Genomic DNA, 21,004 nt, shown 5'->3' with positions numbered 1-21,004 from the left:
GGAAACAACTTTAGTACAGGACTCGGGCTGGTCACCCTGGGGACCTCCAGTGTTCCAACCTGTGTGGAGGGGTGTGAACCCCATAGAGGCACCAGCCAAAAAGGTGGGAAAGGTTATGTATATTTTCGTAGGAAAAGAGCAGCTTTCTCCAGTAACTCATCCTTGGCCTGCAAAAGCTGGAGGCCCATGATGTACTGTTCTCTGGGGCTGGGAATGAGTGAGTTGGTTGGTTCCTGACACTGCAAACCTGCAGAATCCCATGCTGGGAATAGAGTGTTGTACTAGTGTGTCTGAAAGCTGTTCCTCAGGGGACTCTTGCAGATGGAAGATCTAGTGACCCCTCCTGAGGTGACCTGAATCGACCTTGGGGGCAGAGGCAGGAAAGGGCAGGAAGTAGAGGGTCTTGCACCCCCCGCCAGGTGGTCCTCGGGTTGGATTGGGTCACCACTGAGTCTGTCAAGTTTCAATCAGAATCTGCTGTGAGCTCTTACACAGGCGCTTAGAGCCCCGTCCTTTCTACGAGCTGGTAAGGGTGCAGCTCTATAATGGCTGTTGGTACTAGGGTCTCTCAGAACAGCATTAACCTAGTCCTTGGGTTTATTTTTTATTTTTCACAGCATGTGGGGAATGTTCTGTAACCTAGGGCACAGTTTTGATGTGGCTTTCTTGTCTTGCCTAGAAATGTTGTTGTTGTTGTTATTTTTAAAGATTTATTTATTTAATTTTTATGGTGAAGACACCATAGCTGTCTTCAGGCGCACATCAGATCCCATTACATATGGTTATGAACCATCATGTAGTTGCTGGGAATTGAACTCAGGACCTCTGCAAGCCCGCTGAGCCATCTCTCCACTCCAGAAGTGTAGTTTTTAGTTTCTCATTTAGTGTTCTCTTTTTACTCATTTCAAATAAGCTCTAGTCTTGAGAACGTGGTGGTGAGTGCTTTCCGTACAGGACAGTTTCTTGGGTATTGGTTTCCATACAGTGGATTCTGCAGGAATGAGGTATCCTTGTCCCCAAGGTTCCCTGGTTGGGCAAGGTATGCTATACTTGTGTTTAAGGGAAGTGGTTAGACTTTAGGGTACTTCTTAAAGCAGGGATTGTTCTTGGTTAGAAGGCTGAATAGATCAGTCTCTGCTCACGTAGTGATAGACACTTTTACAGTCATGTTCAGATGAGTTCTAATAACAGTTTCCAAACCAAAAGCTTTTGTTCTCAGATGGAGGGGTTCAGCTTAAGGTAACTCCCCATTCTGCACCCCACCAGGCTGTAGAGCATGTGGAACAGAACTTCAGTGTGTTTCCCTGACTCCTGGTTTTGTGTATCCAGCCTGCTAATTTCACATACTTGTGGTCAGTATGTGCAACTCTGGGATTTGAACTTGGGGTGCTTTCTGTGTGATGGGCTTGACACGGATGGAAGCACACACAGCAAAGTGTGCAGTCTGGGTCTTCTTTCCAAACACCTTGGTGCTGCCCTACACTTGATGCTGATAAGTCCCCATGAGGTGGATGCCCTCTGTGTTTTTGGGTACCCACCCACCTGCTATGTGCTTACCAGACACCTGACTGAAACATGCCTGGCGGGGATAAAGGACCTCAAGCTCTGGTGTTTGTGTGCAAGCACACATCAGATATCTACTCTTCAGCTTGTTTTCTAGAGAAGGGTCAGAGCTCACCAACTCAGCTACAACCCTGGGATTCACCCTATTGGATTCCCTTCCTTGTGTGTGCCCCTTCCCCCAGCACCAAGATCATGGATAGACACCTCTGTTTTTAAGTCTGTGCCAGGGCTTGAACTCTGATCCCCATGCTCTACTGACTGAGAGCATGACTCCTAGTCCTCTATCTCCTTGCTGCTTCAGCCACTGTCTGGGCTTCAGCCACTGTCTGGGCCAGCTCAGAGCCAAGTTAATGGACACAGACCATGAGGGAGACCCTTTGAAGTGAGTTGCTCCTTACATATTTTCCTCGATGGCATCTATACTCTAGCAAAAAGAGATCTTTTTTTTTTTAAGCTATCACTGAAAGCTTTGTTTGTACCATACCATTAGAATTTTGAGAGTGTCTGCTTGATTTGTGTTTATGAAACTAAATTCATTAGGATGTAAAAATAACATTCAGTGGTTTACTAACTTGAATGCTTATTTTTGGTATTTTTTTGTATATCATCCATTTTCACTTACTTGAATGTCATGGAACTTTGAAAACTCATGTTTTAGTGGCTTTTGTTTCTCAAGAGTTGATAAGAATATTCTATACAGAATATTCTATATGCTTGGTGAGTCTGGATGTGACGTCTTGGAGCTTGGCTCGGTTGTTTGGAGTTTGTGGCAGAAGGCAGTTGTGGAGAACTTAACCTGCTCCAGGCACTGGTTCAGAGGCTGGCTGCAAACTCCTTCCCCATTCTGCCAGTGGAATGACAGACAAGTCTAATCTTGGGGAACCCCAGGTTTTTTATCTGAAGTGGGGACTCCTGTGTTTCTAACCTTACTGGAGGTCTTCAGTCTGTATTCTATTTCACTGGTTGATAACATTTTAACATCTCTGTAATCAAATGGTTATTAAACCAATCTATGCCATATCTTGACAGCTGTTTTTCCTTGATGTGGTTGAACCCGGGACTTCTCATGTGCTAGGCAGTTTGCTTTGTTAGACTTTTTACTTTCTATTTTGAGACAGGGTCACAACTAAGATTGTATCCCCCCTGTCTCAGCCTCCTACCCAGTTTCCTGCCATCTCTAGACTACACTGCATGGATGGCCATTACCCTCTGCCTCTCAGGTGCTCTAGCTTCTCCCAAGAGTCTGTTGGCTTGGCTTCTCTCTGTGGAAGAGCCTGAATCCAGCACACATCTGTTTACAATCAAGCGGGTTAGAGACTCTGGATTTTTTTTTTTTTTTTTTTTCTTTCAGTTCTGGACAGGATTTCAGGATGAACTGAGGATCCTCCACTAGGTGATTTCAGGATCTTCCCCAATTCGAGAGAGATAGCTAGTATTTCATCAAGGGTCACAGCAGTTGAGTCTTTTATCGAAGTATGTGCTTTTATCACAGTGTCTTGCCATCTGGCAATGAAAATGGAGTGGATACTGCCTCAACCTTTTAGAGTGTCTGCACTATATTTTAACTGGGAAGTTACGTGCATTTTCTCTACTTAATACTTTAAAAAGCCTCTTGGGTACTAAGAGAGGCTTGTAAGTACAGCTGCCTGTGACCTACTCTGGAAAGGGAACTTCAGATTGAGAAATCCCACTTTATTTAATGGCAGCCTTGTTAGAATCACGAGTTACTTAGCAGCATCCTCCAAAGGAACCTGACAAGCTGTTAAGCCAAAAAAGGCTGTACTACCCTAACAAAGCTTGGAAAGGGAGAGTTAGATGCCCTGTAGGCTGGCCTTAATGAGCTTCGAGGCCATGTGGAAACCTGTGAGTTGTCACCCTTGTATTCTTCTGGTTCTTTTCGTGGGATGAGATCTCTAGTTTTTGTTGTTGTTGTTTTATTCTTCCATGTATTGTGTGTGTATGTGTGTGGAGAGACAGACAGACAGACAGACAGACAGACATGGGTGAAGTGTGTGTGTGTGTGTGTGTGTCTATGTGTATGTGTATACACATGGCTGAAGCAGAGTGTGGGTCTTCCACCACTGCTTTCTACCAGAGCTTGCCAATTCAGCTGGATAGCCAGTTGTCTTGGGGAATCTCATCTCTGCCTCCCATCTCCCCCCACTCCCCAACAACCCCAGGATTATAGGCAGGCCACCATAGTCGTTGAGCCATCTCCCCAGGCCAGGAATCTTGAGTTTTCTTGGTCTGAATTTGTGTGGCCTTTTTAGTATGTGAACAGGAACCCTTGAAAGTCACTGATCTGGTCACTGTAGAGTACTAAGGCTTTGGTCCTTGGTTGTTCATTCCCAAGAGAAGCCCCGAACTGATGGAGTGGAAGGTTTCCCTAATGAGCTGCTGAGATTTCCTTAGAAGATCAGCTTGATTCTAGTTTCACCTTTGGCTACTGAGTATCAATCAACAGCGAGCACAGATCAGCCAACTGAGGCTCTCTAGCCAGCACTGCTCACTTCCCCTCTGCTCTCTCTCTCTGCTCTTCCTTGGTGGTGGCTATATCACCGGGCTGCCTTTCAGACCTCAGCTTCACCTAGAATATTTCAGCATCATGCCATGTAGAGGCTGTATTGGTGGACTGCAATGGGGATTTGTTGGGAAAGAACAGCCATATGACCCATGTTGGCTGTACCATTGATGAATTCTGACATGTACACCCTATCAAGATAATAGAACTTAACCACTCCATCTAGAAAGTTTCCTGGTAGCCTTGTGTGGACCATGTCCTTCCTCTACCACCTCCATGTTTACCACAGGCAACGGATGGGTATTTTGTTTATTTGTTTGGTTGGCTGGTTGGTAGGTTTAGTTCTCCTCCCCTCCCCCCAACAAGATAAGTCTTACTTGTTCTAGAATTTTCCATGTAATACTTCATCTGCATATTATATGCAACACACACACTTACACCACACAGTATGATGTACGTTGGCACCGTGTATGCTTATTTTGCCTGAAGCTCTTTTCCCTTCAATCAATACACCTTTTCAAGTTGTAAAACATGTGGTGGCACATGTCTATAATTATAGTAGCTTGGATGCTGTGGTGGGTAGGATCGCTATGTAGTCACAGGCTAAGCTGTGATACCAGGATCCCATCGCCAAAAACAAACAAAAAGCCAGGTATTTTGTAAACCACTTAGTGAACTCTGGCTTTCTGCTTGGCTGGATTTGGGGATCAAATCCAGGACTCTGCCCTTATCAGGATGGTTTGCACACTCTTTTTTTCTGTTGGAAGTGGGTTGTGGAGTCTGGGGGAGGGCACTCATGTTTTCTACTTATTCAACATGATTGGTTTTTCTGTTCTCTTTTATAGAGTTGCAGAATAATGCTAGGTGGATGTGCTCAGGCCTGTGGTCCCCAGACTAAGGAGGTATTCTGTGATGTATTCTGATGTGAATGTGACTTGTTCCCTGTACTACTCCCCTCCTAGCATTGCCACAGGACTTGGTGACTGGACGGTGGCAGTGAGGTCCTTTGCCACCAGGAACTTAATCTAGGTTTGCAGTTTTGCAATTTTTGGCTTGTGTCTGAGACCTCTTAAAAAAAGTCAGAAGCACAATATTGAGGGAAGGGGTGTGGTGAGGAGCCCTGTCTAGGGTCATTTGATTCCAACTAGGATTTGAGAACTAGTTCAGTTGATGGTTCTATTTTGTTCCAAAAAGCTAGGTATTTCAGCTGTTGCTACCTGGGAGGGAACTGAGGCCTGGTGCTACTGCCCAGTCGTTTTTTAAATTTATTTTTATTTATTTTAAATTTATTTTATTTTATTTTATTTTATTTATTTATTTATTTTATTTTATTTTATTTTTTTTTTTGAGACAGGGTTTCTCTGTATAGCTCTGGCTGTCCTGGAACTCATTCTGTAGACCAGGCTGGCCTCGAACTCAGAATCCGCCTGCCCCTGCCTCCCAAGTGCTGGGATTAAAGGCGTGCGCCACTACTGCATGCATCACTGGCTTGAGGAAAGGTCAGATTTCTGCATTCCAAGCACAGTTTCCATTGAAGGTGTGCCCCACCATGGTAATGTCAAACCATCATAAGAGCATATGCTTATACGCTATGTGTGAATATCAGATTCCATCTGACTCATGGGTTGACAGCAAGGTCCAGTATTGGAACACCAGTGCCTGGGAGAGGAGGTGCTGGATCCTTCCTAGGGAAGGCTCAAGGGTGGGGCTTGAGGATGGGGGATGATGGGCCTGGCCCTGTTCTGCATTCCAACTCATTCATCCTCAGTTCTTTGTGCAGTTGTGGATGTACCAGATGCCAGGTTTCAGAATGGTGTAACCAAGCTCTAGTCATCTGCACCATGAGGGCCTTGCAACCCAGGATAGGAAATCTGCCAGGATTCTAAAGAGAACAGCGTCCCTGGGCTCTCTTGCATTTGTACACACCTCAGTGACTAGATTCAGCTTTCGCCGTTAAGTTTCATGACTGCCTGTTCAGAACTGGAGTAAGGATTCCGGTGGTAGTTGCTGCTGCTCTTTCCTGCCTTTCTTCCGCTTTCCTTCCTCCTTGCTCTCCCTTCTCCTTTGACCTCCTGTTTGCAACATTTTGTACTTTTAGATGGGTCTTAATATATAGTCCATACTGATCTTGTCTTGACTCAGCCTCCCTCCTGAGCGTTAGGATTACAAGTCTGAGCCACTACTGCCAGCCGGATCCTCTTATCTTCAAGGTGATGGCTTGGGGCTTGTAAGTTGTTAGCTCCTGTTCACGATTGATGAATGACTTTCTCCCTTGGGTGTACCTGAGCTCCTTAGGGAAGTGTGCTCATCTAGCCCGCCCCTTTCTGCATTCCTCTATATGATTGGCTCTCTTGAAGTTACCCAATCCTATTGGTTCCACCTTTATTGATGCAGGTATCTGCCTCTGGATTGGGGGACTGGGTTGATTGATTCCATGTGGCATTTCAGACACTGCCCCTAGAGTTCATGTCACCCTTAAGCCTTAAGGTTGCTGGATGACTTAACTCATACTTTAGGAAAAGCTTGGGTGAGACTCTTAAGAGATGCGAGCAGCTGAGCTGTGGTCCCCACCAGCCTTTCATTTTACCATCAAACTCTTCCTTTCATCTCTTGTGGCTTGAGCTAATTCAGATGTTGGTCTTTGCTGTGATATATGCTCTGCACTTTGTATGTGACATGCTTGTCACCTGTGCTTAACTAACTTGAAGTCATCTGATCTGGATTTTTTTTCCCCCTGAGCACTTACTGTGAGCCAGGTGCTGAGGTTGTATCGGGATTGTTGCTGTTTATGGAAATGGCTCTTCCTATCCCTGGTTAGAGAGATGGAACAGCGGGCTCTTTTGAGTTCCCCAAATGCTCGATACCAACCAGAGGAAGAAGGCTGGAGCATAAGGATTATTTGTCTCTAAGCATTTTAGAAAAAAAAGGATATATCTGTGCTGTGTTTAAATATAGCAGTGTTTGCTACCGGGGTGGTGAATAAGCAATTGAATATGTAGGTCATTGACTTATGAGAATGAGCTGCGAGTTTTTCTTGCATTTGATCAACACTGTCTTACAATGGGTCATCAACGCTCTGCCAAAATTGGGTTACACAGAGTTCAGTGAGGCATCTGGGTCGGGGAAGAGCTAGATTCAACCAGTGGACACCTTTGCTCTCTTAGGGTATGAAGAGTGGGTTTGGTGTCAAGCCCTGGGGTTTGCAACAGCTGTGGCACTTACTGGCTCTTCCCCTGAACTGAGAGAGCTGTCACGGGGAGGGACACCTCTGCAGGGCTTCTAAGTTCATCCACCGTAGAAGCCCATCCACCCAGAGAGAGGAGGAAAGGGCGCTACTTAAGTCGGGATAAATGCCAGCGGTGTATTTTAATACAGTCTTGATTCAGAGCACACTGTTTGGAATTGCATATTTAAAAGGAGACTGCCATCTCCTTTTGAAGGTATGTGACATTTAAGAGATCTGTAGCAGAAGATTGGTTTGACAGCTTCGAATTATATTTGAAAGAGTTTTTCTTGTTTAAAAAAAAGAAAATGATTACTTCTATTTTAAATGTCATCACAAAGACATAAACATGTTTAATCAAATTATATATTTAATTTATGTAGAATGTAATTTTTATTCATGTGGAAGATTCATGAGTGGTTCCTCCCCCCTCCCCCCCCCCCCCCAGCAGTAGCTTTGGAGCCAAGTGATGCTGGCGTTTGAAAATGGCTCACTTCTTCAAGAAAACGGCCATTTAAGGTTTCATAAAAATCTAGGAGGGGAGAGCAGTATTAGTATTGAAATCTTTCTTCACCCGCACACCGTACGTCACTGAGCATTTGGGGGGAAAGAGGCCTTTTTTCGTGATTGTTGCCTGGTGATGGTAAGGATAAACTCTGGTGGGGAGAATCGAGAAAAGTGCAAGCCCGGAGACAATGAAGGCGGAAACAGCAAGGACGTTCCTGTAATTTTCTTCTTTTGGAGTCTTTGAATCAGCAGGGAGTTACTGTGAGTGCTAGCCACAGAGCCAACACTCCGCTCCTTAAAAGGGAGGATGTGGGAGGACAGATCCACTGCTAGGAAAAGACCTTTTGCCTGGTATAAAAAGCTGGCACAGAGGCTGAGGCCACCGACTGGGTCCCGGAGCTTCTTGAGGAACAGGGGCGTAACTGTGGGTCTGCTCTGGGCCAGGCAGCTCTGCTGACCCTGGCGATCTGTTGGAACACTCCAATTCCAGAACTGTTTTTGAGTGAGCTGGGTATTGGAAGCCAGCCAGCCCAGTGTACATACACATGGTGGCTGGGACGGTTGTAGCCCGTTTCCAGCCTGCTGCCTGTAGTTTGGATTCAGCCAGGCTGGATCAGGGAGTTCTGATCCCAAGCTGCCCACTCTCCCAGCTGCTCCAGGGCTCTTTTTTTCCCCCTCACCCCAGATCAGCAGCCTTCTGTCAGGTGTGGCTTGGGGGGTGGCTTGGCTGTGCAGCATCTGGAGGAAAACAAGCCAGGCAGACTTTCTGAGAAGTACCAGCTCCAGTGGAAGGTCAGAGTTCAGGGTGCTGTGTGCTCTTATGGGCTAGGTGCCAGAAGGCAATGACCCCAGACCAGTGCCTGTTCTTGTCAACAGGACCCGCCCTGATTTCTCCTGTGTCTGCCTCTCTTTTCAACCATCAGAGTAGTGGGATTACACTTCATGTTACCTTCCTGACTTGAGTTGGCTTCTGGGAATGTAAACTCAGGAGGTCTTCACATATGCATAGCAGTTTTTTAACCACAAGCCCCCTCTCCAGCCCTCTTATCTTGCTAGATGCACGTGGAGGTGTAGCAGAAGTAACGAATGCAGCAAGATGTCATATTACTTCCTCCCTCTTCTCTCTCTCCATCTGTAACAGTAACGGAGGCTGGATATAGGCATTGATAGGTTCCTCAGTGGGACATTTCTGCAGCCTTGCTTGCATGGTGTCCAAGGGAACCGAACATCTTCGTAGCCCCTGCACACCATGTCCCATTTCTCAGGAGCCCAGTGTGGCTTGTGTCACCATGATTTGGTTAAGAAAATCCCCCTTGTCAGTTTTCTTCCTCATGTGTAGAGCACAGCGACTAGTAAGAATCAGATCCTGTCTAAAGGACTGTTGGATTTCAACATTGTTAGCATTTATGTCCTGAGAATAGCAAGGAGTGCCAACCCGATGCACAAGTCCAGCAGGGGCTGCGTGTGTTTGCTTTTTTCAAGTGGAAGCCCCACATGCTTCAGTGAGAACTGTAAAAACTGTAAGTTCTAGGAATCTCAGTTCCATATAAACTATTTGAATGCTGTTTGTTTGTTTTTTGAGACCCTGTATATGGATAGTTAAGGCTAGCCCTGAACTTGCTGTTTGGCTCAGGCTGGTCTTTTTTGAACTCTGTAGCCCCCTCTCTAAGCCTCCCAAGTGTTTGGATTACAGGATGTACCACCATACCTGGCTCAAGCCATGTATGTATACATGTAAGACCATGTATACCTTGGCAATTTGTATGAAGGGGGATACCATTTAGCATTTACAAATTACTCTCCTCATGAATACAGTATTTCAAGGCTGTCTCTCTTTCCCCATCTCGGGGCTAAATTGGCAATTCTGATTTCTGAATTGAGATTCCCAGGAGGGGACAGGTATCATTTTGTAGTAGTTTGAACTCTGAAGGACACTCCACTTTCATAATCTACTGACTTGTACTGTAGCTATTTTAAGGACTCACGCCCCAAGTCAGGGTCCAGGTGGCTGGAAAACCAGACAGAAGCAGTCTGGGGAGCACCTCTCCTCTGTTCCCAGCTTCAGCTCTGTCCCCACTGTCCTGGAAACTTGCAGCATTTTCTTGATGTCAGGAAACACCTGCTTCGTGTAGAACATGGCCACATACAGGGAAGTGGGAAGAAAGCTAACAAATAACTGCTCCATACTTTCAACCGTAGCATGGAGAAATAACACTTTAGATTTTTTTTGTCTCATGCATATATGTATACATTAAAAGATTAAATTCATTCACTGGAGAATATTTTTAAATAAAAAAAATCTGAATATGTTTTGTATTTCATTTTTCATTTGACCTATAGATATTCCTATATTTTTACATATTCTGTAATGTTTGAAGTCTACATCTCTCATCATACTGTACTATATGGCATTTCACATACATGGTATATCACATAATATATGGTATAGGTAACATAATATCCCTAATGTTACTGAACCTCCCATGTAATGACTTCTTACTAATATGTAAATATTAACCATCTGTCTCAGATTAGGGAAAATATGCCAAAGTTCCTAAGACTAGATGATCAATGCTTCTTCCAGTGTCTGTGTGAGAACTCTGCCCTGCAGACTCTTCATACTTCCTCCCATCATGCCTTTCTCCCTGTCCTTACACTGAAGCTTAGGATGGTGTCCAGGTTCCATCTTGTTATAGTGATAGTATGTGCCCCAAACATCCAGAGGCAGCCGTGTGGACTCCACTCTATGCTCCTTTTCCTTTGTTCAGCTGAGTGTTGGTAGGTGCCTAGTGCCAAGGTTCTTGGGTAGCATCCCACTGCCATGATGGACAGGATGGTTCAGGCTGGTTCACTTACTTGCTGGTTCAACTTGGGCTTTCTCTTGTATCTACTTCTTCCTTGCAGGTTCCTGAATCTCTCAAACAGTAGCTTGGTCCTCACTGGTCATTTTGACCTAGGTATTGTTTGGAATGATGGGCCCAAGGTAAGACACCTTTAGGTGGTGTTTGGGTAGAGGTTGAAAGGTGCCCTAGTGGGTTTTTGCTCAAGACTTTGGAGGTCAGACTTCTTTGAGCTAGGCTGGTTTTCGGGGATTCCTGATCTGTTGACAGGCGTTCCTTCATGTCTCCATTCCAAGTGAAGATGGTTGTACCGTCTATAGTCCTCCAAGTTCCTATAGACGCTGCCCCCCACCCCATCCTGGGGAGCCTGTGGTCAGGTTGATCACAGCAGCTCCCTTTTCTTTCCTGGCTAGCTGGGCAGGTTTGGGTGTGGCCACTCATGTTGAGGTCACAAAATGACATCCGTGTGTGTGTGTGTTGTTGATGTTCATGGGTCCAACTTTCATTCCCTTTAAAACTTGGCCTCAAGCAGCCATGCTTAGCAGATCCTAATAATTAAGGGGCGGTCCTTGTTTCCAGTGACTGCCAAGATTCCCCACCTGCTATGCCCTCCCCTTCCCCTTCCTTCTAGGAGCCAATGAGGTTGGGGGTGCTCCTGTCACCCAGCGCGCCCCCCCTCCCCCCAGGACTTCCTGTCACCTAATAGTCTGTGGAGACACAGCCCCAGGCCTGGGCATTTCAATGGCTATGCCTGTTTCAGTGCTGGGACACTGTCTATTTTACTCTCCTTACTTAGGGGGTTCCAAGGTTCGTCTACAGTTGTCACTGGTTGTCCTATTTGAAGACAAGAGTTCCCCAAGATACAGCTGTTGAAGCTTTTCACATTTGTACAACCTAAAGCCAGCCGAACATGTTTCCTGTTCCTCAGTTTGCTGTATTCCACAAAGCCCCCCAGGTAGAATAGGTTGACCTTAAGTGTGGTGACACTCACCTGGCTATGAGGGACACCAGAAGAATTAGTTTACAGGATCACGTTCATCCTTGATGAAGGGAAATTGTTTCCAAGTTAATTAATGTGGCTTGCTTATTACGAAAGGCAGTGGTTGATGGAATTAAGACCCTGCCTGCTCAAAAGTGACAGCATCCCAGACCTTCCCAGATGGCACCATGCTGGCACATGTTTTGTATGTCTGATATGGGCTACTTAATTCTGCCCTGCAGTGGACTGTTGTATACCTGGCTTTTTCTCATGAAACAACCAAAACACATTGCTTCATGCCCAATGGTCCAGGCCTTCCTGAAGTAGACTTATACTTAGTGGGCCAGGCACATGATACTCAAAGTAGTGATTTGGGAGCCGTGACAGCCCTAAGACCTGGATCACCATGGGACCCAGAAAGTTGAGCTCAGTAGAAGAGACTGCACCCCTTCAGCTGCTGGCCCTTGAACCCCATTTATTTCTGGAGGTCCTGCCTGACCTTCAGCCCCAAGTATACACATACCTTCTCTCTGCTTACTGGACTGGTGGAAAGTCCCCTGATGCCTACCGTTCAGCTCATGTCTGCAGCTCAGTGTGCAGCCTCACATGCTATCTCTGACCCCAAGTGGAAGAGGGGGAAGGTGGGGGTTAGTTGGGCTGCCCCTCCCAGGTGGGCAGGGCCCTTGCTGAGGCTGCTTGGGATCCTGTGGTCCCTGCTTTAGGAACAGCAGTGATCTTAATCAGCTAAGTCGTTTCTGTGTGTGGCTGTATACTCCTGGAAGTTCTTAGAGAAACCTGCCAAGAAAATTTCCCCTGGTGCATCCTCAGGGCACCACTCAAGGCTGCACTGTCAGCAAGTATCTGCTGAAACAAGTGTGTGAATTCATAGGTGTTCTGTTAGCTCCCCTCTGTAAGTACCTCTTCCAACCTTCAAGTTAACAATGGGTACTTGCCTGAAAGAGTCTGACAGTCTTCCAAGCCTTTTAACATTTTTAATCCACTAAATACGCTATCATCCTTTGCTCTGCCTGAAGGCTACAGGCTCTTCCGAATCTCCAGCTTGAAATTCCACCAAGTGTGGCCTCCTCCTTGAAGCCCTCTTCGAGGCACAATTGTGTTCCCCTCTTACTAACTATGGACTGTCAACTATACAGCCCGTGCCACTACCTACTAAGATTAGGCGGGGGTAGAGTGTTTCTGTTTTCCTCAGATGTGGCTCATGATTGAGAAACATTACAGACTGACTGCACTTCACCTGCTTATTTCTAAAAGAGTCAGTTTTGTCAAGTGGGTATGTTATTTCTTTATGCTTCAGGAGGTTTGTTTTGTTTTGTTTTAAAGACAGTCTCACTCTGTAGCTGATAATTCAGATCTACCTGCCTCAGTATCCTAAGTGCTGGGATTAAAGGTGTTTATCACTACACCTGGAAATTATTCACACACACACACACACATACACACACACCACTTACATATGTAGTGTGTATGTATGAGAGAGACGGAGACATAAACATTTTGTATTCTACCCAACAAATAATTGAAAACGGGGAGAAGGGCTGGAGAGATGGCTCAGCGGTTAAGAGCACTGACTGCTCTTCCAAAGGTCCTGAGTTCAATTCCCAGCAACCACATGGTGGCTCACAACCATCTGTAATGGGATCTGATGCCCTCTTCTGGTGTGTCTGAAGACAGAGACAGTGTACTCATATACATAAACTAAATAAAAAAATTACAAAAAAAAAAAAAAAAAAAAAAAAAAAACCGGGGAGAATTCTCTGGCAACTAGGACAAGCCATACTACACAGAGTTTTAACTGCTTTGATAATTAATACTCGATTCCCTCCTATGTTCAGAGACCAAATAATATTTATTGAACACTGACTAATGAGAAGGGAAGATATCCATGAGATAGGCTTTAAAGGATGTAAAGGTTTATAGGTAACTAGTGCTGCCATCACAGATGGTTCTTTGGATGGGGTGGACCTCTGTCATTGGAGTCTCTAGACTACTCAAAGCTGTGTATATTCCTGATACTTGAGAGCCTGGAATGTCTTCATTACCCTACCAGTACTTAAACTGGGTACTTGGTTTGTAAGATGGTGGTGATGCAGTGTGCAGTGAATTGCTGCTTTACCTGTTAGCCAGGCCTCCTCCTTTTGACTGAGTCGTCCTCTGTTGGCAACCTAGAGCATCTTCAGACTGGAGGATAGGATAGGGCTGAGCATCTTGGTGCATGCCTTTTATCCTAGCAGTCTGGAGCTAGACAGTCTCTCCCTGACCCCCAAATTTGTATGGTGGGGAACATCATGGCTGATTGATAAGCTAGTTAGTGATTTTATGGCTTTCGTTAGCGTGTGGTGGTTGTTTGTTTGTTTGTGATTGTGAGAATATATTGACCAGGTTAACTGGTGAGTTTGGGGGAGAGGGCAGACTGGTTAAGATTGTCAGCAAGAGTTCATGTCTCTAAAATGTGGCTCTTGCCTTTCTAGCAGGGTGCCTTCCTGTGAGAGCTCTGTAGTTGCATAGCAACCCCCACTGGCAGAATTCCATCTTCATGGAAAAGCCATAGAGAAAGACACCTACCTGGCCATGCCTTCAGGCTAGATGTTGTCTTTTTCTCTCAGTCACAGGACCGACTTCACTACCCCACCCTTGCTGCTGCTGCTGCCCTGCCTGTGTGAGCAGCAGGTCAGGTGACTGGGATGGTACCATATATTTCCCCCTGCCCTACCTGGGTAAAATGGATGTGAGTGCTGTTTAATGCAATACCTAGCTTCATATTGCATTTGCCAAGAAAGTGCAATTTTATTGAACGTTAGGATTGAATTCTTAACTGGGTAATCAATTTCAGTAGTGAGTTAAGATGCCTTCTATTAATGGGCAGTGGCAGCCGTTCATCAGAGTTCCAGTAGATTAGCAGTTGTCAGCATTTATGCTAATAGCACTTATAAACCAGGAGCTTATGAAATGCACTGTATAATTCTGTGCTTCTTAGAACACTTGCTAACACCTTTTGCTTGGAGGTATTGATTGTTTAGTCCCTTGGCATGCTATGTGGCCCTGTGAAGGAAGCCAAGTGACATTTTCATGCCGATGACACTATCACCTTTCTGGTTCTGCACTCTTGGCCTTGTGTCAGAGTGGATGGAAAGGGTCCATTTGTTCTGGTGCTCTACTGTTTAATTCGATCAGCTCTGCGGCTACAGCAAGACAAATAGTATTTTTAATGAAACCATTTAATAACCTGGTAGCTTTGAGTTGAAGGCATCGGGAAAATGCAATTAAAGAATGGCTGGATGTAAACAGATCAGTGCTGTATCCTCGCTGACCCCATCCATTGTATTTGCAGGGCTTTCATCGCTGTAAATGGTTGCGAGTTGATGAACTGTACCTCCTGAAAAAGACGGACAGCCCATCGAGTGAGCGGTAGAGTTTGTGGACGCATTTCTATTGGTGAGTTACTGTAAAATATCTCCAGGTAAAAGTCGAGTTTTCTAAAATCCCCTTTGGAAGGTGTTTTCAATTAGCAGATGACTCTGGATCACTCGCAGCCTCTGGATGCTTCCCTGGGATGTCTCATGGCAGGGGCATATTGATTGTCTTTCAATTAATTGCATCTGGTATTTTCATTTATCAAAAGCAAAATACATGTAATTAACTCTGAAGCAATACAGTCCAGTGGCAAGAGATCCCTGCTGCTGCTGCTGCTCTGGAGATAAGTCAGCGGAAATTATCCTACAAGGAAACTCCAGGATGGGAGGACTTCTCGACGTATTAATTAAAAAGAATAAAAATGAATTAGGGAGATGGTTTCCTGCCATCCAGTTACTTTGTAGGATGGTAGATGGACGTCGTTAAAACGTAGTGGCCAGCTGGCAATAGTGGCGCTGCTTATGCTTTTGGAGTTGCAGCCTTGGGGATGTCTTGTGCATCTAATGACTTTTCTTTCTTTTTCCCCTGAGAGTCGATGGGGACTGTGGGTGTAGGTGGAGGAGGGATGGGCAGAGAGAATATTGATCAGGCATGGCTCAGTCCTGCACTAGCAGGGAGGCTTGATTCTTATTTTCCTTTCATTGTGCTTTTAGCCGTAGTGCACATGTCGTGCACAAAAAATGGGGTTTTGCTCAAAAATCAACTTCATTGATAGGATTCACACGAGGGTGCGTACACACACACACACACACACACACACACCAACTCTTGCTTTAAAAAAAAAAAAATTACCCTAGAACTAACAGTGTCATTCAGAAACAGGGAGTCAATCTTGAGCATAGCTCAGCAGTTTAGAGGTTCGAGCTATGGACAAGACAGTCACAGCTGGCATTGTGGTCTCTGCCCTGCTTTCTCAGCTTCCAGGAGCAGTAACTGGTGACCCCCAGAAGTCCCTAGTGTGAACAAAATGGCAGAGGGTGGTTATAGTGTTGTAGATTGAAAGAGGGTCTGCTTGGGCCAATCCCTTTCTTCTTCATGGGGCAAGACCAGTATAGCCAGCCCAGTCCTAGGCTCGTAGATATAGCTCCAGCTTAGTGCCTGTCAGCAAATAACACCATTTTGAGGCGCATGGAGGAAGGAAGAGGGTAAGTTGGCTGAGATGCCCTACTCCTGCCCTGCATGCCCTCTTAAAGATTTGGTTTACCTTTCCGAGACATTCTTTGATAAAGTGGGCAGGCACTCACTTAACAGGAGTGCTTGGTGGTCTTTGGACAATTACCAGTCTTAGCAGCTGGGAGGTGATGGACTTAAGAAGTACCCATGACCTTTCTTTGGGGGGACCTATGAGGAAAGCCCACTAGCTCAGCTCTGGCTACTTTTATGTCAGCTTATACAAGCTAGAGTTCTTTGGAAAGGCAAACCCGAGGGACATTTTATTAAATTAAGTCATTGAGGGAGAGCCCAGCCCGTTAATGGGCGGTAACACCTCTGTGTTGGGCATAATAAGAAAGCAGGCTGACCAAACCATGATGAGTGAGCTAGTAAGCAACACTGCTCCATGGCCTCTGCTTCAGTTACCGCCTCCGGATTCCTGTCATGATTTCTTGTCACAGTGGACTGTGGTGTTGAAGGTCCATCCAGGAACTGGAAGTACGTACCACAAATGGACACTCAGCCTTAGCTGGGTCAGGGAGCTCCTTGGCTGGAGAGTAGTTCCTCAGAAGGGATACTTGGTTTATTTTATTATGGATAATCATAGAATATACTTTTGGGGTTTAGAAAAGCAGCAGTGCTGTAAATATCTGTAAAAAGAATGGAAGTTACGTTAGAGTCCATAACTCTTTATATAAAACACTGTCAGAGCCCTGGGAGCTAGGGAGCTGCAGCTGGCTGCTTATGCACACTGTGGTTTGTTTTTTTTTTTTTTTATAATAATATTTTCTATTTATGGGTGTTTGCCTGGTTACCTCAGAAGCCTGAAGAGGGTATCAGGTCCCCCTGGAACTAGAGTTACAGATGGTTGTGGCTTGCTGTGTTGGGGCTGGAAACCAAACCCTGGCCCTCTGCAATAGCAGAAAATGTTCATAATCACTGAGCCATCTCTCCAGCCCCATACCCTGAATTTTGACAGATCATGATCATGATACAGATTTGGACCCCTGGGAGAGGCCATTAGAGGTAACAGTGCTGGTCACTCTGTGTAGTGGAAAAGGGACTTGTGAACCAGGGCCAGGGTCTATCATGTGATCTAGGCCAGGCTGACCTGAGCTGGGTGTCAGCTGTCTAGTGGTATCAAGCGAGGTCACCACTCTAGTTTTTCCAATCTGTTTCTGGCAGGAACTTACCTTTCTTTCATGAAAAACAGATAAGAACAGACAAGCCCTGCCTTATGAGAAACAAATGCCCAAATTTGAAATCCAAAGGCTGTGGTGTCAATGTGGATAAGTTTCCAGGGTCCTGGGTGGTAGTTGCTAGCACCGGTAAATGTCCCAGTGGCTACTGAAGGGCATGTGATTCTGCTGTAGGTGTTAGGTCAGGCTGTCAGGGTGGGAAACCAAAAGCCAAAAGAGGAATGTGCAAGTCTCTGAGCAGCAGGGAGTTGGGTGTGAGGATGGGCATGCTGGACAGAAGGAGTGGACTCCCCCTTTGTGGAAGAAACTGAAGCTGGAGCCTTGGTTTCTGTTTAACTTGATTTCCCCAGTGGAAGCCAAGCACATTATAGCCACTCCCAAGACTAAATGGGAAGTGTTAGGGACAACCACACTTCTTCCTCCTGGGAGAGTCCAAGTGTCACTTCCTGAATGGGCCTAGGTTACAGGATCTCTGTCGCTCCAGGGCTCCCTGCTCCTCCTGGTGGGTTTGGTTCTCTCTGCCTCCTGTTCCATCTAGTTGATGGGTTTATTCAAGGTTAAAGAGGAAACAAATTTTCACTCTTGTCACTCACTGTTTCCCAGGGTTCTCTGTCTGTCAGCATCGATTCCTGCTTGCAGGGCCCTCCAGAAAATGACTCCTGGCAGGCTGCATTTAGCATAGCCGGTGAGCCCACAGTCAGTCAGTCACCTGTCTTCTTTTATGGGTAGACACAATTTGGACACTGGTAGATAGAGATATAGCCATCTTTTTGCTCAAGATTCTAATGACCAGGACTGAGACTCTCTGGTGTGCTGATCTGTATGTGGAGCCTTCAGGCAGAATTGGGGGGATTATACCTTCTAATCTGTAGACCTTGGGATCAGTGAGGAACTCAAGTCTTTGATCTACTCATCTGCCTGTGGAGAGCCTTCTGCAGATCTTGGGGCTGAGGTGGGTGGTGGTATCATTCCAAACCCAAGCTCTGTTTGCAGTGGTTTGATCAGCTTTGCCAGTGTTAGGGAAATTCTGTAATCAGGGAGGACATTCTGGGGCCTTTGATCTTCCTAAAGGTTCATTTCTGAAGTATATAATGGCACTAGGTCATGCCTAAGCTTATGAGAGACCAATGCGTGATTCACAGGGAATGGAGGCTAGCCTCAGAATGCTTCCTCAGGGCTGGCTTTGGGTGGACTCACTTCCTCCCTCTTCCTCTGTAGCCAGCTGCATGGAGACTTGAACAAGCCAGACAAGAAGTCCACGCAGGCTTGTGGTCTACCCAAGGTCTCCCCTGTAGGTTTAGGAGTCACAGACTCATTCTGTGGGGATATTAGCTGCAAGTATCAGAGACCCCTCACTGCCCTTTGCCTGAGGCTGGAGCTTGGATTCCAGAGAGTAGAAAGAAGGGTGTGGTTAGGGGATCAGATTTGTTGGGAGAAATTGTATTTTGTTTGTTGTCAAGTTTGGGGTTACAGATGTGTATGTTAATGTGTAAATAAGAAGGCAGGAGAATGAGGTTTCTTATTAAAATTAGAGCTGGATTTCAAATGAAGTGTTCTATTGTTTATAGAGCAGAACTTGGGTTATTTCTGTGAACGGTTTATCATATAAGTGTTATCATTGCTTCTGGCTTTGTGACTATTCATGAATGCACGAGAGAGAACAAGTAACATCTACTTTAACAACTTGTTTTTCTTTTTAATTTTGTATATAGGTGTGTGTGTCTCAACTGTGGGTTTGTATATGTGTGTAGTGCCCACGAAAACCAGAAAAGAGAGTGGGAACACCTGGAGATGGAGTTACAGGCATTTGTGAGCCCCTGAACATGGGTGTTGGGGTCCAAATGTGCTCCTAACTACAGAGCCATTAGGTTGTTTTTTTGTTTGTTTGTTAGTTTCCTGACTTAAATACTGTCTCAGGTTAAGTCACTCTGAGTTGATTTTAAAGGCAGGACCTCCTCCATGATGTGCTTGGACATGCCCAGCTTAGAGAACAGTAGGGCTTAAATTTGAACTTGGAGCATAACTATAAATGCTAATGAGATCTTCACAGTGGCTCTAGCTTCAGATAGCCCAAGAGATTAAAAAAAAAAAAAAAAAAAAAAAAAAAAAAAAAAAAAAAAAAAACAAAAAAAAAAACAAAAACAAACAAAAAAAAAAAACCAAAACCACCAAAAAACCAGTTTCAGGTCCCCGTTTTCTCTTTGCTTAAAGAGCAGAGAGTCAAGTGCATTTTCCAAAGCAGTGCTCCAAGAATCCCATGCCCTCTTAGACCTGGGCTTAGCCTAATATTTTTGTCTGGGTCTGACAGGAGGGTGCTATTGGGCCATGACTCCATCCTTCTCCTTTGCATCCGACTAACCCCAGTCTAGCACACTTTACTTGCTTTATTGATTGACTCGTTTATTTTTGGCAAACTTCAAGACTCCCACCTGGCCCCAAACTGCTTACAAATAAAGTCTTCCTGCTAACTAAATGCATTTTGCAATTCATTCTTTCCACATAGTAATTAAGATAATTCCCCTAGACTTACACCAGCTAAGGATAAATAGCAGGCTTTAAAAAGAAAATGCTGTGTAATTTGCCTTTTGAGGGTGCGGTAGTCCATGAGAATGTCCTGTGTGAGTGACCATTCATGAAGGGAAGTGGGACATGTCTCTGGACTCTGTCTGAGAAGTGGCCTTAATAGTGACATACATGTTTAACATGGCTGCTGTTTTCGTTTAGCAAGAGGAGCAGACAAATCCGGTTTCTCAGCCATGGACTGTTGAAATAGCAACAACATGTGGGGTTAAGTTGCAGAAGCTGTTAAAATTAATCAGTCTCACACACACACACACACACACACACACATATGCATATGTAAGAACATTAGGAAACATTGCTAATGGGCAAGATGGGCAAGGATTAAAATCAAACAGCAGGTGGTGGTAGCACACACCCTTAATCCCAGCACTCCAGGTAGATGGATCTGGGCTAACGAGGGAGTTCCAGGACAGTCAGGGTTTTACAGAGACACCCTGTCTCTAAAACTAAAACCAAACAATTGATCAAAAACTGTGGCTGGAGAAGCCAGTCAGAGCACCTGATAGTGGTGTCTAATTCCCATTTTCCACAGATGTATTTACTGTCAGCAATGGCAGCCTCACAGGGTCCTCTCATTCCATCCTGCTGTCTGGGCTTTGGTGCTGGCATCCTTGTCTGTGAGCTTCTGGTTGGGTGTACTCTTGAGAAAGACTAGAGTTCTCCAAATGCCATTGTGCTGTGAGTGGATGGGTCTGAAAAAGACTTAGGTGATAACGTTCCCTGCTTGCCTTGAAACTGTACAGCTTTTGGAAAGTCTTTCATAGTTCATACATATATACTATTGGATTCAGAGGGAACCTGTATTGTCCTGGGCTGATGCCCCTGCAGTTCCTCAGAGAATGAATCAGAAGCATGTTGTTGATTGTTGAGGTCACAGGGATAAGTGGATTTGCCTGGTGTCACCCTAGAGAAAGGGTCCCAGAGTCCAAGTTAGGCTTGTTCTTTTCTCAAGCACTCAGCCACAGTGTTACCTGTTAAGACACAATCCATTTCCAGAAACCAGGG

At 45.3% G+C, this 21,004-nt stretch overlaps 1 protein-coding gene across 6 annotated transcripts in view; it reads left to right on the top strand.

The window, feature by feature from the left end:
• Ctbp2 (C-terminal binding protein 2) overlaps window positions 1-21,004 on the top strand; it is a 133,854-nt gene that overhangs the window by 25,518 nt on the left and 87,332 nt on the right. For all 6 annotated transcript variants that reach the window (XM_034485982.2, XM_034485980.2, XM_076912129.1 and 3 more), the window contains one exon: window positions 14,983-15,086. The gene's annotated coding sequence lies outside the window, so the exon portion shown is untranslated. The remainder of the gene's footprint in view (window positions 1-14,982; window positions 15,087-21,004) is intronic.

Source organism: Arvicanthis niloticus, chromosome 1, assembly GCF_011762505.2.
Source record: "Arvicanthis niloticus isolate mArvNil1 chromosome 1, mArvNil1.pat.X, whole genome shotgun sequence".
In the NCBI taxonomy this organism is placed as follows: Eukaryota; Metazoa; Chordata; class Mammalia; order Rodentia; family Muridae; genus Arvicanthis; species Arvicanthis niloticus.
This window is presented reverse-complemented; position numbering and strand designations above follow the sequence as displayed.